This window comes from Chionomys nivalis, chromosome 24, assembly GCF_950005125.1.
Source record: "Chionomys nivalis chromosome 24, mChiNiv1.1, whole genome shotgun sequence".
Lineage (NCBI taxonomy): Eukaryota > Metazoa > Chordata > Mammalia > Rodentia > Cricetidae > Chionomys > Chionomys nivalis.
Window position 1 is genome coordinate 11,440,961 of NC_080109.1, and position 14,144 is coordinate 11,455,104.

Below are 14,144 nucleotides of genomic sequence, written 5' to 3' on the forward strand. Positions count from 1 at the left end.
TGTCTAAACACTCCGTCAAAATACTGCATCTCAGCTTTTCTAAGTTTAAGCCAGAATTCCATAACTAAGTTGAGCTTACAAGTTGGTGCTTCAGGCAGAACTATATTTACATTCCCATTGCAAAAGCTGATTTATGCTTTTCCCACATGCAGAGAAAATGACTACTGCTGTCACCTGGAGTGGAAATCCTCGCAGTACACCACCTGAACGTGCAGGGTAAAATCGGGAGTAAGGAACGCACGCTGTTTAACCAAGCAAAACATGAAGTGTGTCAGCAACATAGCAATTATACACATCCATACTGCAAAACACTCATCAACCCCCTGCCAATTGCGTCCCTCTATTTAGTGCATGATGGGTCACTCAGATCCTGACTGAGCAGCTACGTGGGTACCTCTAAATTATTATCGTTTGAATTCGAATTTCTCCCGCAACAATTTCACTCTATCGGCCACTTCAGGTCATTGCTATGTATCCGCTCTGAATGCTAAATCTGCTCATGTAGCATGAAAGGAAACCATAGAAATAACATTTCTCTTGAAACATAACATTTCTCTTGAAACACAACATTCCTTAATAGCTTCTGATCACGCTGCTGAGAAGTATTCCGTTGCTCTGCTAAAGCCATTTTATACACAGGAGTACATTTGTACCCCATGGTGTACTATATTAGTGGGTAAACACATGCTACTTTCCCATAATCACAGCCATCCAAGAGGCCGAGGCAAGAGAATCGAAAGGTCAAGACCAGCTAGGCTACAGAGTGAGTTTAAAGCCACGCTTGTGACTTTATGTGACCTTGTACCCCCAAAAGACATTTCAAGGAAAAAGAGGGCAGTCAACAGTAGAGTGTTAGCAAACACAAACCCATAGGTTCAATCTCCATACTGAATAAAGAAATCTGCTCAATATTTAAAAAAAACATAAATTCTATACAATTAGAATCCTACACTACTTAAGGACTAATGATAAGAAAGATATATATCCATATATTACAGACTAGATACTCTCTAATATCTTCAGTCATGCCTGATGACACCATGAATGGGCAATACAGAGGGCTGAGGGTGCGTCCCTGCTCCATCAAGGTTTATCTATCTATATGACTCATTTAGGGAATGGCACTTGAGCAACAATTGATTCTGTGCTTTCAGAGGCCTTGTAAGTTTCTGTCACCCACTTGAGAAAGTCGATTTGACAGCCCTTTCTTCTACTTGACTCCAAGAATAGAAGAATGTGTGGAACAAACTAGAACCCACTCCATTTCCTGGAGCCCAATCCAAAACAAGCAAGAAAAATCAAGTAAAACCACATCCAACCTGTGAACCCGTGAGTAAAAAGCACACACGTGTCTGCTTGTCAACCATCAAATATTTAGGGTTGTCTGTCATGCAGAAAAGGTTGATGAGTATTTACCTAAATGCTTCTGAAAGGCATGTAAGAGGAAGCAATAAATCTCACCTCAACCGGGATTCTGACAGCCAAAGTTATTGGACTAAAAGGTAGTTCATTGGAAGCTCGAAAAGCCATTTTTGACTCTTTAATAAGACTTTTTTATTTTTTATCTGATTCTTCTTGGTAAAACTGAAGGTCCTGAAACTGTTGGCTGTGTCTTTGAATACTTGCATAGGAATGGGAAAGCAATATTTAAAAGTTCAGAAACCTATCTTCACAAAGAGTGGCAAGTTGTGCCCTGAATAAAAGTGTGCACCCCCTATTATTCAGTTTTTGACTCTGGGGTGAGCGCCTTCCATTTTAGATCACCTCTTAGCTTCTCTCACCTTAATGCAATTCGCGTGTGATGCTCCTACATTCTGTTACAGGCATCTCTGAGGATAGAGACCACTGTCATATTCACCTCTGGATGAATTCCCCGAGTGCTCATCAATTGCAGAATGGTGGAGACAGAGAAAGGGAGGGAAGGTGGGAAAGAGGGACAGAGAGAACGGCAGCCAGAGGTAGAGGACTTTAGCTACGGCTTTTTCTGAAGGATCTACTCTACTGGATCCTCAACAAATGCCCTCCAGATACATCAATGATTTTCTACGTCAGTCTCTAAATTTGCCAACCTCTTTCCAAAATCTCAACGGCTCTCTGTAGGACCCCTCTGGAAATGGCTTTCCTCATAGCCTCACAAGGCACGTGTGTGGTGGTTCTTTCCAAGACACAGCTTAATGCCAGCTCCTTACTTTCCCACAAAGCTGCCAGTCCCATTCAGGCTAAAAGATGTTTATTTTTCTTGTTTAAGATTGTATCCAAAGCATCTAGCATGGTGTCTGTTATAAAACAGTTCCCCAATAAAATACTTCATAAGTGGGTAACTAAATGAATGTAAAAGTTTCTATAATTCAAACAAGTTGCTCTCAATCCCTCTTCTGTTCTATTCTAACTAATAAGTAACTTGATTCATTTAAAAAGTTCCATGATGGCTGTCTGTCCCAGAACATGGTCAATGAAAGTGAACAATAAATGGGGCCGTTGTAAAGAGTTTTAATAGCAGAAAAAAGAATTAAGACTGAGAAATCCGTGGACTGACTGTTCAGGGAGCTCAGATAATCCACTCTGCTTTGGCTGGGCATCTCAAATTTGTGTTTTGGTTTTTTGTTTTTGTTTTTGTTTTTTTGATTTTTCGAGACAGGGTTTCTCTGTGGTTTTGGTGTCTGTCCTGGAACTAGCTCTTGTATTCTTCTCGAACTCACAGAGATCCGCCTGCCTCTGCCTCCCAAGTGCTGGGATTAAAGGCGTGCGCCACCACCGCCCAGCTTTCAAATTTGTGTTTTGTTCTCGGGTTCGGCATCAGGTTATAGAGATGTACCGGACACTTTCTGATCAAGGTGTTCTCGGGTTCGGCATCAGGTTACAGAGATGTACCGGACACTTTCTGATCAAGGTGTTCTCGGGTTCGGCATCAGGTTACAGAGATGTACCGGACACTTTCTGATCAAGGTGTTCTCGGGTTCGGCATCAGGTTACAGAGATGTACCGGACACTTTCTGACCAAGGTGGGGGTGTATTCTTCTCATCTTTTCACTAGTGAGGTTCCATTTTGCTCACCACACGCATGGGCTGCCTTGTCTTCCCTCAGTGCCTTGATCTTGACAGTATTTCCAAGGGTACCCTAAGTCATTCCACCTGTAACTGTAAGGCTCTGCTTCCCAGTTTCAGATCATCCACTAACTTCTGAAGCACGCATGGTCTCCCACACAATGATTTTTGCAGTGTCAGTAGAAATTCCTAGGGTGAAAACCCCCCTAGAACATTGTAGCCTCGGGCTCTCAGGCTGGCCGTGAGCCCCTACTGTCAGTCATCTGAAATGTTCTCAAGAAAGATGTCCATGTGTGGGTAGAAGTAGCCTCCATCCCACTGGTCACCCAAACTTGTTCTTTGCCCACCTGTTCCCAAAGCCACTTATGAAATAACCATTCTGAAGCTTAATATTAACTACATACTCTTTGGCCTATTACCTCAGGTTTCTTATTAACTAATTCTTACATCTTAAATTAACCCATTTCTGTTATTTTATATTTTGCCATGAGGCTCATGGTTTGTTACCACACATTTTGTTTCCGTGGTGGCTGCTGGCGTCTTCCTGACTCCGCCTTCTTTCTCCCTGCGTTCAGTTTAGTTTCCCTGCCTAGCTCTATTCTTCCCTGCCATAGGCCAAAGCAGCTTCTATATTAACCAATGGTAATAAAACATATTCACAGCATACAGAGGGGAATCCCACATCATCTACATGTAGCCTTACACTCCTTAATCTTCACTTTTTGTAAATGAGGCAATCACTTATTGATGAATAAATTTCTTTCCTAGTCCAACATCTACCAAAGCTTTGTCCCAAATTCAAGGGGGAAAATAAGAAATAATGATACAGTTGAGTTTCACAAAATAAAAAAGTACTTTTTATTGGCCATTCTTTTTGTTGTTGTTGTTTGAGTACAGGTTTATGTATATGCCAATTTGATTTGTGGACATGTGCGCATGTGTGTGAGTGCATGTGTACACGTGTATGTATGTGCTGAGGTGTACACCTATACTCACATGTGGAGGCCAGAGGAAAACATTGAGTGTCCTGCTCTATCACAAATCCCTAATTCCCTTGAAACTCTCTCTCATTGTACCTGGAGCTAAACAAGCAGCCAGCAAGCCCTAGTGACTCTCCCATCTCCACACTCCAGTTCCACAGCTTTGCTGGGGCAGACACGAATGACCATGCCTAGATACGGGTCCTGTAGATTAGAACTCCGTATATTTGAACTCAGATCCTCACGTTTGCACAGAAGATGCTCTTATGCACTGAGCCATCTCCCTAGACCACTAATTGGCCCTTCTTGACAGGTACTTTTCCAATAAAACTATTTTCCATCACTTTTATAATTCCCAAAATTCCACCATTAGATGCCCCATTGCTCTTTTTAAAAGACAAAACAGAGAAGAGATAGTGTAACGAAAGGATCTCAGTTGGGTATCACTCACTTCTGTGAACACAAATTTTAGTCCAACAAAGCCAAGAAGCCAACAGAAGAGATGAAGATGGAGGGTTTGGGGCATCTAAGATCTAAGAGAAGGGAATGAAAGAGAAGGCTCAGAAAGCAAGTGAACTATCTGGAGAGAAAAATAGGAGCACAGGGGATTAAAGCTTCAGAGTCTTGTGTGCAGACAGTCTAAAGAAGTCTTACAAGCTAATAAAAAAAAGCAGCAGATGTCCAGGCATGAGGCTCATGTCTTTAATTCAGCACCTGGGAGACAGTGGCAGGTGGATCTCTATGAGTTCCAGGCCAGCCAAGGGCTGCATAATGATATATTGTCTCGAAAACACAAGGAAAAAGAAAAGAAAAGAAACAGCAGATTATACAATAAAATTGAGCAAAAAAAAACAAGCAAAAAAGCACCCAGAGCCACTTCACAGAAGAGGGTGTGCAAAGAGGGAATCCCCAAAGCCTGTCAGACGTCCAGATTTTCAAATCTTCAGGACAAGCAATGCCGAACAGGACTGGTTTCCTAGGCAGAATGTCAAGGAAAGAAAACAGACATGAGAGGCTACAGCTTCGTGATCCCATTTGTGCAGAGCTTGGGTCCACATGAAATTAATCTGTTGCAATAAATAAGAGCAGTGGCTGGAGTGATTTTAACTGACGATGTCCCAAGGAAGCTTTCCGAGTAGTAAAATGTCCCACATTGCGGTAAGTTTACAAGCATGAGGACCTGTCTTTGACCTCCAGCACTGACATTAAAAAAAAAAAAAAAAGCCAGAAGTGTGATTGGTGCTTGTAGTTCTGGCACTGAGGAGAGAGAGGCAGGCAGATCACCTCTTAGAGCTAATGGTCAGCCGGCTTTGCCTACTTGCTGAGGTATAGGCCAATGAGAGACCCCGTCTCTGAAAATCAAAGTAGGTGGCACATGAAGAAAAGAAGCTGAGATTGACCTCTGGTCTCCACACACACACACACATCCCAACATACACACACAGACATACACCAAAAGAGAAATCTGAAAATCTGTATACGCAATATTTGTATGTTTTTCCTATCAGAGCACCATATTCTGATAAGTTTTATAAATCGATAACCTTTTATTGGGATGTAAGTATAGTAGTGTGGCTGTGGAGGCCACTCCACACTGCTGAGCACAAAGGGTCTGAATTCATTTCTCCCTTTAGGATGTGGTAAGATGACTCTGAGAATCTTTCTGGGCTCAGGTGAGAGCAGCTCTGACGGCTCCTCTCTTAGCCCTTGATTCACTCACAACTCAGCTTCTGATTCCCCTCTAGAGCTCCGTAGTCTCCCCTCTCCTTATCAATCCATAGTCTCAGAAACAAGATTTAAGGTCCCACAAGGTAATAGCCAATTGTGAAAACGTTGTACTTGGATTTTTTTTTTGTTTAATATTTCTCTCTTGCTGAGACTCAACCTTTTGAAATCCATTGCTCACCTAGTACTATTTGGGGTAGTTAATAAGAACATCGATCAGCCAAGCTTCTGGATTAAGTCTTATCTCAGTTTGTCCAATAATACCTGTGGGGCTTAGTTCTTTGGCAACTGCAGACAGACACACACACACACACACACACACACGAGTGGAAAAACCACTGTTTCCATTTAGCTGATTCTTCCATTTGACTGTGACTTCCTCGAGGACAAGAAATTATCTCATTCATCTTTGTGTCCCTGGCATTGGGCCTCGTGCCTGGTACATAGTAGGTGCTCATTAATTTCTCTTGAATTAAAATAAATGAGTAAGACCTTCACAAAACCTTTCGCCAGAAGCGATTTTCACTTGCATTCTACATCCAAGGAGAGTGGGCGTGCTGCTTTGGTGACAGCCGTGGCATTGAATAATCTGGACGTTCCAGATTTCTTGGTGCTCATTTATCCTCCGGGGGGGGGGAGATGCACGAGGGGATCGTGTTTGCAGGGGAGGCAGACACAGCTCACACTCATCACACAGAGAGACGGATCCGATGATGAGGCAGCAGCAGGACCAAGGCCGCCTGCCCTGCTCCTCTCTTCCAACTGCTGATGTTGCCTTAATCACCCAGCCAATGCAATTTCCTACGGCTAACCCTCGCTATGGTCCACTGGGAGGTCCCATTTGTCACTGTCATTACCTTTCAGATCAGCAAAACATCCATCTCGGGGTGGGCCCTCATCCAGTGCTTTGCCCAGGTGTATAAGTAACGCATTGTCAGTGTGGCAATCAAAGACTGGGGACCCTGGGGACCTAAAAATGGAGGTGAAGGCGTACACTTTGATACAGTAACTCTAGGCTAAAAAATTTGAAGGGTGAGTGGTATCTCATTTCAGAAGTGTAACATTTTCTGTGCCTGCTACAAGCCACACTGTACCAGATTTCGACATTCAGTAGGGAAGTCAAGATCAAAGGCACAGCTCCAGCTTCCCCAATGCCACCATCTCTGCCCTACACTGAGCCTGATCCTGCCCTGGTTTTACCTCCCCATCTTCACAGAAAGCCAACAGCTGCTAGTGAAACGGGGTCTCATCCACACACAAATACAGCCTCCAGCCTATTTGAATCAATACTGCAGCTTTCTCGTTTATCAAACACCTGTTTAGCGCCTTTTATGCATCAAGTAGAGTTCTAAGAGTTTTGCAAACACAAACTCATTTATAGCACTGAAATTATTTTATGGAGGAAGATCACGAGGCACAGACGGATCTTGTTTTCACTAGGTAAGATCTAAGTAAGGGAAGCTTGAAGCCAGACTCCGGGTTCCTGGCGGTACTCTTAATGACCACAGCTACACAACAGTGGTTCCTCAAGACTAACAGTCAGGCCAGAATCTCCAGTAGGGTCCTTATCTTACCTTTCCCCTATGTCTATCCTTTGGGCACCATCCCAGAGCAAAGGGAAAGCAAGGGGTGACAGAGTCAGCAAGCAGCCCACACGCCTGCTCCGTTTATTACTTTCTCTCGCTTCTGGATCTCCTTGTCACCCGTTGGGTCTCCAGAAGCAGATGTGAAAACAAGGTGTTCAGTCAGAATAAATCACTGTGAGAGAGTGGGAGCAGAGTTAAGCTGAGGCAGAGAATGGTATGGCTGCCAGAGGGCCCTGCAAAGCTGTGGCCCACAGGCAAAATGCTGTCTGTTGCCTGAGTGCTGTCGCTTTGAGTGACCTCTAAAGACCAGAATGGCCAGACCTGTATACGTAGCTTGCTGAGTTGCTACTAGATTTCACCTTCTCCAGGAAGGACATAGCCTCAAGAGCAGCTAGGCAACTGTGGTTAGTGCTGAAAGAATAAACAATGCCAATGTAACAGTCCCCGTGGTAGGACATGTGCTAAAAGAATAAACAATGCCAATGTAACAGTAGGACGTGTGCTTCCCACCTAAGGGGTGAGGGAGCACATTACATACCCGCAAACTTGGCCTGAAATCTTGCCACAAGAGCCTAAAAGGCCAACAGTCTGGCATTTTGTTACCTTTTAGACCTCACCCACTTCCGATGACTTTCTCCACATTGGACTAACTGGCTCTGTTGCTAGGCGGGCGCCTCCATCAGGAATGCTGTCTTTATATTCATCCTGAGTTCCCAAGTTGACGCTTGACTTGTTCTCTTGCCTACTCCACAGCTTGGCTCAAATACTACCTTCTCGATGATGCCTTTTCAAAGCCCCCCACCCCACTTACCAATACCTGCTCGTAATCCCTCTCACCACGCACTCATTTTCCCCCAAAATCTGTATCATTCCCCAAGGATGCTAGGCAACCAAAAATTTACAGCACTTCTTAATTTACTGGCATTTCTTTTCTTCTTGAGCTCTGTGACAATAGAGAGGTTTTCCTTCATCTGTGTTGCTATGGGATCCATCCTCGGTACCAAAAACTAGCCTGTGTTAACTACAAATAAATTAATAAATACTCAGAGGGCCAAAAACTCAGAGTCCAAAGTCCTCAACATCTTTCTCAAGCTCGAGTTAAGTGAGATGCTGTCAATCACATTTCTTACCTCGATAGGAAAGATCATGAAAATGCTTGTTTCTCATGTGATCTCTGTTAGACTCAGTGTTTCTTATATTTCAAACAACAATAAATATGTTTTTATTCTGGTTACTAAAACAATCAAGTACTCTTTTTCAATTGATCCACCAAAATAACATATAGACCAATGGTTTTCAACCTGTGAGTAGCAACCACTTCGGGGGAGGTCGGACAGCCCTTTCACAAGGGTTCACACAAGGTATCCCGTATATCAGATATTCACACTGCAATTTACAACAGCAGCAAAATTACAGTTATGAAATAGCAATAAAAATAATTTTATGGTTGGGGTCACCACAACATGAGGAACTGTATTAAGGGGCCACAGAATTAGGAACATTGAAAACTACTGTTATAGACTAAATTAATCACAGAAACCTAGGGTTGGGGCTGTTGGGATCATCTTCAGTTTTACACGACTTCTCCTTCTCGTTCCCTGGCAGTGCTACCCTTGAGAACAGGTACAGTCAACCCCTTTCCAGGCGCAATCTGGTTTTTTTTTTTTTTAGTTTTTTTTTTTTCATTTTGCATACTACAACAGTTCCCTCTCTCTCCCCTCCTCCTGCTTCCCCCTTCTTACCTCCATCCAACCCCTCCATCCACTCCTCAGAAAGGGTAAGGCTTCACATCGGGAGTCAACAAAGTCTGGCAAATCAAGTTGAGGCAGGACTAAGCCCCTCCCCTTGTATCAAGGCTGAGCAAAGTATCCTTCCATAGGGAATGTGCCAGTTCATGCACTAGGGATAAATCCTGGCCCCGATGCCAGTGGCCACACAGACTGCCCAAGCCACAAAACTGTCACCCACATTCAGAGGGGCTAGTTTTGTCCTATGCAGGTTCCCCTGCTGTCAGTCCATAGCCTATGAGGTCCTACTAGCTTGGGTCAGCTGTCTCTGTGGGTTTCCCCATCATGATCTTGACCCCTTTGCTTGTGTGATCCCTCCTTCCTCTCTTCAGCTGGACTCCAGGAGCTCAGCCCAGTGCTTAGCTGTAAATCTCTGCATCTGCTTCCATCAGTTGCTGGATGAAGGTTATATGATGACAATTGAGGTAGTCATCAATCTGATTACATGCGAAGGCCAGTTCAGGTACCCTCTCCACTCTCCACTATTGCTAGGTCTTAACATCATCCTTGTGGATTCCTGTGCGTTCCCCTAGCACCAGTTTTCTCCCTAACCACGTAATGGCTCCCTCTATCAAGCTATCTCTTTCTTTGCTCCTTCCTTCCTCCTCCCTCCTCCTTCCCCGTGAGCCCCCTCCCCCCCCAATTTACTCAAGAGATCTTGTCTATTTCCCCTTCCCAGGGGCATCCATATCCGTGTGATATCTTAAATTGCCAGACTTTTAAATAATTACGCACCACTCTCCTAAGAATGTGAGTGATTTCTAGATTCAGTGAGCTGGGTCCATGCCCCCCCACCTCCCAGGTGGGTCTTATTGGCACATTGCTTTACTGGTAAACTCTATGCTTCAGAAGTGATAGGTATCCCTCAGGATACCGCCAACACCTGTAAGGCCCTCTGCAAGGCCCAATGTGAGTACCAAGGAAATATTAGTCAGGATTCCTCCATTATTTCCAGTGACCTTATTTCCCACTTTAACTGTGCACAGTGCATTGCTTTCTGCTTCACCTCCTCCAAAACTCTTCTCAACCTTGACAACATTATAAAACTCTAGCCTGCTTGCCCCATTGTAAAAGCTTTTGGCTAGTGGGTTTGCACTATAGTGTATATTATATCCTGGACTCTGAATGACTTCTTGGTGCAGGAGTGGGAGATGAGAATGGGTAGAGCCTTCTCCCAGAGCAGCAACTTTCTATCTTTGCTTGTAAATTTCTCACTGCAACTGCGAAGATCTGCCCAAATCCTACATCTCCACGGAACAGGAAAGCATGTGGCGTTTGAAACACAACCAAATATAAAACAGGTCCTTAATAGTAAGGCCTCAATCATCATTTTATCTGCCTTACAAGATGTCTGTTTGGAGGTTGAGAGAGTTGGGGAATTTTTTTCTTTATAAAGATTTTTATCTTGATAAAGATTATCTAAGCAAAGATAATCTGAGAGCGCCACCTTGTGGGGAGATCTCCTACTGCCTTGCAGGTTTAAACTTCAGCCTTCACTCTCTGGTCGTTTTAATATGCGGACCCTAAAGATAAAACAGCAAACAGGAAAAAAGGAAAAAATGCAAAACACACACACCATAAAAACGCAAAATCAAAAGCCATAATATATAATCAAAATGTAGACAATGCCCAAACAAAGCATTATGAGACCCAAAAAAAAAAATCTCCAAAAAATACCACTGAGTTCATTTTGTATTGGCCCATCTACTGCCTGGCATGGGTTTGTGTACCCACAGAGACTTCACGTGAGAAAACTGTTTGTTTCCTTTGTAAGCGGTTGACACTTGGAGATAGCTTATGGTTAGGGATGGGAGCTAGTGTCCTCTTCTCCCTCTCAGGACTGGGACCCCGTTTGGCTTGGACCTGGGAAGCCCCTGTGCATCCTGGTGCAGTTTCTGTAAGTGTATCTGGCAGGTGCTGTTTTTTTGGTGTTATCCAACCCTACCATCTCTGACAACCTTTCTGTCTTCTCTTTCACAGACTGTCCTACCAGGAAAGATCTGAAGAAGACATTCCATTTAGGACTGAGTGTTCCGAGGTCTCTCACTCTCTGCACACTGCGCAGTTATGAATCTCTGTGTTAATTCCCATCTTCTGCAGGAGGAGGCTTCTCTGATGATGGCTGAGCAAGACACTGATCTATGGCTGCAACAAAATGCTGTTAGGAGTCATCTTATTGCTGCATGCATTTAGCAGAATAACAGTATTTGGTTTTTCCCTAAGTCCATGAACTATCCAGTCTCAGGTTCATGGCTACCCAAGCAGTGTCAGGCATGGACTTCATCTCAGAGAGAGGGCTGGTCTTAAACCCTATCAGATATTGGTTGTTTGCTCCTACAACTTCTGTGCCCCTGTGCACCAGTGTATCGTGGTCAGATCACCAGTATACACCGATGTTTACCTTTCTCCTCTGGCAGCGTGAAAAGTACTTTCCAGTACCATGACTACTGGTAATAAAGGGTGAAGGCTCTAGTGAGTCACCAGCATGACTTTTCTGTGTTCATTGACATATGTAGATATTGTCTTCTGCAGTAGGGCCTTGCCATCCGTTTGTGGAGAGCAACCAATAGCCTTGACGGTAGCCTGAGAGGTTTGAGGGTTTCCATGCAGCCCGTTTGGCTAACAGCTAATTATATAGAACTCCTTCCTGGCACTGGGGATTTTATTTGCTGTTAAAGATGTCTAGATGGGGCTTTATCTCTGTGATGTTTGGGGACTCCACTTAGATTTCTTTCATATATATTTTTATTCTATATATTACATTTTATATAAATATATGATTAATATATATTTTAAGAAACTTCTACTGTAGTAGGTTTTCATATGACCCTCCCCCAAATGGCTTCTAGTGTTAGCTGTCCATCCCCAAATTCCCTCCCTTACACTCCTCTTCCCTACCCCTCTCCATCTAACCCCATTTCCTCTACTGTCCTCATCACTATATATCCTATTCCCCTTCCTTGGGAAATAATGGTTTTATGGATTGTATAAGGCTTATTGAAGTCTTAAAAGCTAATATCCACATATTAGAGAATACAATACCTACCATATTTGGCTTTTTGGATCTGGATTAGTTCATCCCATACGTTTTGGGGGGTTGTTTCGTTGGTTGGTTTTGGTTTTGGTTTTGAGGGGTTTTTTTTTTTTTTGAGTTCTATCCATTTACCTACAAATTCCATGATTTCATATCTCAAAGCTGAATAATATTCCATTGTGTAAATGTACCACATTTTCTTTATCCATTTTTCTGTTTACTCTGACTTTGGTTGTGGACTTGCTGTAAATTGTCCTTGTTATACTGAGATTTGCCTCTTGTACTCCAGGTCTCTCCATAACTTTTACAATGAAGGAATGTTGATTTTTGTCAATGATTTTTTTCTTCATCTGATAATCTTGTGGTTTCTGTCTTTGAGTCTGATTACATTTACAAGGTAGATTACATTAACGGACTTTCATTTATTGAAATTTATTGAACCATCCCTGCATCTCTGGAATGAAATCTACTTGATCATGGAGGACAATGCTTTTTTATGTTTTATTAGATTCAGTTTGCAAGTATTTTGTTGAGAATTTTTGATATATGCTCATAAGAGAAACTGATCTACAATTTTTTGTTGTTGTTGTTGGGGTTATTCTGTGCTTTAGGTATCAGGGTAATTGAAACTTCCTAAAAAAAATAACAATGATCCTATTTTTTCTATTTTGCGGAATACTTTGAGGAGCACTGGCACTAATTTTCTATGGAGGTCTGGTAGAATTCTGCATTGACTCGGTCAGTCAGTCCCTGGCCTTTTTTTTTTGGTTGGGAAACTTTTAATTACTACTTTTATGTAAGTAGGGGTTATATGTCTGTTCAAGTTGTTTATCTGATCTTGTTTTATTTGCCTTTTTACTTTCTAAAGATGGAGAGAAAGATGGTATGAGGTTGGATGGGTGGAGATGTGAAAAGGATCCATAAGCAGAAGCCACTCTGGTTTGGATCCCTTGTAGAATGTTCATAATTATCATCAATTATCATCAAATAGTAACCATGAACATTTTAGACTTCCGAGAAAATGCCCATCACAAACAGATGGAAGACACTGTCAGGTACCATAGACCTTAAAGCTGGACGGCTCCCTTGCTGGCCCTCTGCCAGGTTGTCTTCATCTCTAATACCTTGATGTGCTTGTATGTATTTTTGGGTTTTTATGACTTTATCTTCCTGCGCTACTTAGTTCACAGCCTCCTCAAACTCAGTGTTAGACATGATATAAAGAGCATGAAAATGGGTGAGATGGTTCAGCTGTTAAGAGCACTCGGTACTCTTCCAGAGGACCCAAGTTTGATTCCCAGCACCAACATGACAGCCCCCAACTGTCTGTAACTCCTGTCCCAGGGGATCTAATGTTGTCTTCTGGCTTTCTAAGGTACTGTGCATAAACATGGTGCACAAACATATGTGTGGTGAATCACTCATACACACAAAATAAAATAACATAAATTTAAGGGGAAAAAACATAGGAATCAAAAAACAGGAGATAAGACGCTATGTTCCTGAATCATTTCACTATTTAATACCCAAATTAGGGAAGAAAGATTTCAAATGAGGTGTAACTTATTTAAATCACCTGGAAGCTATCTCATTCTTTCTCTACGAAAATACAGCCACAGTCCTAACAAAAGCCACATTCTGGTCTACACAGAAGAGAATCATTGGATAAGAAACTAATGCCATATTTCCAAAATTAACATCGTGAAGAACACTGTTCATGAAATGAATTCAAAACCAACAATAATCTCAGGGTCACTGAGCAAAACAATATGACACTAATTTCCTATGCAATTTTCAGAGACTACCTCAATGGGCTTTATGACTCCTTACATGCTCTATATGTATGTACACATATAGAGATCATAGCTCTTCCAGCATTTGTTTAACATGGAAGCTAATTTTTTTCTAGAGATTCGCAATAGCATCTAGAAGTGGTGCTCCTCAAACTGTTTGGGAAACACTCTGTTAGTATGCATATGGATGAGGG